The sequence below is a fragment of the Carlito syrichta genome, unplaced genomic scaffold, assembly GCF_000164805.1.
Source record: "Carlito syrichta isolate Samal-C Ts95f unplaced genomic scaffold, Tarsius_syrichta-2.0.1 Scaffold308238, whole genome shotgun sequence".
Taxonomy (NCBI): domain Eukaryota; kingdom Metazoa; phylum Chordata; class Mammalia; order Primates; family Tarsiidae; genus Carlito; species Carlito syrichta.
The window spans coordinates 167,341-171,008 of record NW_007252334.1 but is presented as its reverse complement, the minus strand read 5'-3'; positions in this window follow the sequence as shown (position 1 = coordinate 171,008).

Sequence of the window (3,668 nt, the reverse complement as noted above, 5' to 3'; positions counted from 1 at the left end):
TGGAGCCCAGCAGGTCGAGGCTGCGGTGCTGAGAGCGGCCACTGCACTCCAGTCTGGGCGACAGAGTGAGACTCCAACTCAAAAAAAAAAAAAGAAAGAAAAAAACAAAATAGATGGTAAAATTTTCAACAAAATTCTCTAGCAAACTGGATTCAACAACACATCTCAAAAATCATCCACCATGACCAAGTAGGTTTCATTCCTGGGATGCAGGACTAGATCAACATCTACAGGACCATAAATGTAATTCAATAAATAAACAGATATAAAAATAAAAACCACATGATTATATCATTAGATGTGGAAAAGGCTTTTGATGAAATCCAGCACCCCTTCTTGATAGAAATTCTTGAGCATCTAGGCATAGATGGAACATACCTCAAAATAGTAAGGGCCATTTACAAGAAGCCTACAGCCAACATACTGCTAAACTGACAGAAATTGGGACCATATCCCCTGAAAACAGGAACAAGACAAGACTTCCCACTCTCACCTATCATGTTCAACATAGTATTGGAAGTCCTAGGTAGAGCCATCAGACAAGAGAAGGAAATCAGGGGTATACAAATAGGAAAAGAGGAAGTTAAGTTATCCCTCTTTGCAGACGACATGATTCTTTTTTTTTTTGAGTTTGAGTCTCACTCTCTCACCCAAGCTGGAGGGCAGTGGCATGCTCCTGGACACTGCAGCCTCCACTTGTTGGACTCCAGTGATCCTTCTGACTCAGCCTTCCAAGTAGCCAGGACTACAGGTACGTGCTACCATGCCTGGCTAATTTTTGATTTTATTGTAGAGACGAGGTCTGGCTAAGTTGCCTGGGTGGGTCTTGAACCTGCGGGCTCAGGCAATTCTCTTGCCTCGGCCTTCCAAAGTGCTGGGATTACAGGCTGAGCCAGCAAGCCCAGCCACGACATGATTCTGTACCTCAAAAGCCAAAGAGAATCTGTCCAAAACTTCCCTGCACTGATAAAGGACTTTGGCAAAGTATCAGGGTATAAAATAAATGTGAAAAGTCAGTCACATACCTATACACCAACAATAAACAAACAGAAACTCAAATAAAAAGCACAATCCCATTCACAATAGCCACACACACAAAAGAAATACATTGGCATCTTCCTAACCAGAGAAGTGAAAGACCTTTACAACAAAAACTACAAAACACATCTCAAAGAAATCAAAGATGACGCAAACAAATGGAAAAATATTCCATGCTCACGGATTGGAAGAATCAACATTGTTAAGATGTTCATTTTACCCAAGGCAATCTACAGATTTAATGCAATACTCAGTAAATTACCAGTAGCATTCTTCTCAGACCTGGAAATGACAATACAAGAATTCATATGGAAACATAAACACATAAATGACCATGAATAGCCAAAACAATCCACAGCAAAAAAAAAAAAAAAAAAAAGGAATAAAACAGGAGGCATCATGCTCCCAGCCTTTGAACTTTATTATAAAGCTACAAGAATCAAAACAGCCTTCCTTGTATTGGTACAAAAACAGACATATAGACCAATGGAACAGGATTGAGATTCCAGAAGCAAAACCTCAATTTCTCAACCAACTCAACTTCAACAAAGCCTCCACCATCAACCACTGGGAAAGAGAACCTATTCAGTGAATGGTGCTGGGAAAATTGACTGACTGCATGCAGAAGATTAAATCAAGACCTCTACCTATCACCGTACACAAAATCAACTCTAAATGGACTCTAAATGGACCAAAGACCTAAAAGTAAAACCTGAAACTGTAAGAACCTTAGAAAATGCAGGAAACACCCTTATGGAAATTGGAACTGGCAACCAATTCCTGATCAAATTCCTAAGTGCCAATGCCATAAGAAATGAGATAGACAAGTGGGACCTCATCAAACTGACAAGTTTCTGCAAAACCAAAGAAACCATCAAGAGCGTAGGAAGAGAGCCCACAGACTTGAGAAGAAAATATTTGCCAACTGTATTTCTGACAAAAGCCTGACATCTAGGATCTACAAGGAACTCAAGCATGCCAAAAAGAGAAAAAGAAACAGCTCCTTTACAAAATGGGCAAAAGATATGAATAGACACTTCTCAAAAGAAGACATATAAGCATCCAACAGATACATGAAAAAATGCTCAGCCTCACTTGTCATCAAATAAATGCAAGTTAAAACCACACTGAGATACTATCTAACTCCAGTCAGGATGGCCATCATCAATAACTCAAAAAACAACAGATGCTGGAGAGGATGCAGTGAAAATGGAACACTTCTACATTGTTGGTGGGAGTATAAACTAGTACAGCCTCTGTGATAAACAGTGTGATGATTCCTAAAAGATCTAAAAATCGACTTTCCATATGATCGCACAATCCCCTACTAGGAATATACCCAGAGGAACTCAAATCACTCTATGAAAAAAGATCCCTGCACACACATGTTTATTGCTGCCCATCGAAAGATGACTGGATAAAAAAATGTGGTACATATACGTGATGGAATATTATGCAACCATAAATAAGGACAGAATTATGAACTTTGCAGCAACTTGGATGGACTTAGAGGCGAAAATACCGAGTGATCTAGCACAGAAATAAAGAACAGAGTATCACATGTTCTCACTAATAAAGCAGACCTTGAACAACTATCAAACTGCAATAAGAAAGAGATTGGCAGTAGTGGGAAACTGCCAGGGGAGGGGGAGGCACACCTCATCAACAAGGGTACCTGCATAATGAACATTTGTATACCTAGCTGTGAATTGTACCCCACTTATTTAAAATAAAAAACAATACAAATTAAAAAAATTAAAAACTGGTGCTTCTGTGTTTGGTACATATATGTTTAGGATGGATATTTCTTGTTGATGGATTGAATCTTTTATCATTATGCAGTGTCCTTCTGTATCTTTTAAAAATTTTAGCTTGGTGGCTCAGCCTGTAATCCCAGCACTTTGGGAGGCCAAGGTGAGTGGATTGCCTGAGTCCATGGGTTTGATATCAGTCCAAGCAACTTGGTGAGACCTCATCTCTACAATAAGTCAAAAAAATTAGCTGGGTGTGGTTGCATGCACCTGTAGTTCTGGCTACTAGGAAGACTGAGGCTGAAGGAACACCAGAACCCAGCAGGTCTATGCTGGGGTAGCCGTGTTAGGGTTAGGGTTAGGGTTAGGGCCACTGTACTCCAGCCTGGGTAACAGAGTGAGACTCCAACTTTAAAAAAAGTTTTCATTTGGTAGCTTAAAGGTTGTTTTATCTGATTATAAGATCATAATTCCTGCCTTCTTTTGTGTTCTGTTCACCTGAACATTTGTTTTCCATCTAGCTTTGAGTCTGAGATGTGAGATGTGTTTCCTGGAGGAAGCATACTGTTGGTTTTTTAAAAAAATCCAGTTTGCCATTCTGTGTCTTTTCAGGGGTGCATTTAGTCCATTCACATTCAGGCTGATTATTGAGATGTGAGTATTTATCCCTGTCATGAGACTCTTATAAAGTTTTGTTGTTGTTGCTGTTTGTTTGTTGGCTTTATTTTAATTTCTGGGTTGATATTTGTGTGTGTTTTCAATTTTACAGTCACGATGCATGCTGTGTTGATTGTCTGTTTTCCTGCATTCTTGGGAAGAGTGTGGTCATTCTTTTTTTTCTTTCTTCTGTGCTTAATACCTTCTTAAGTGTCCTTTGTA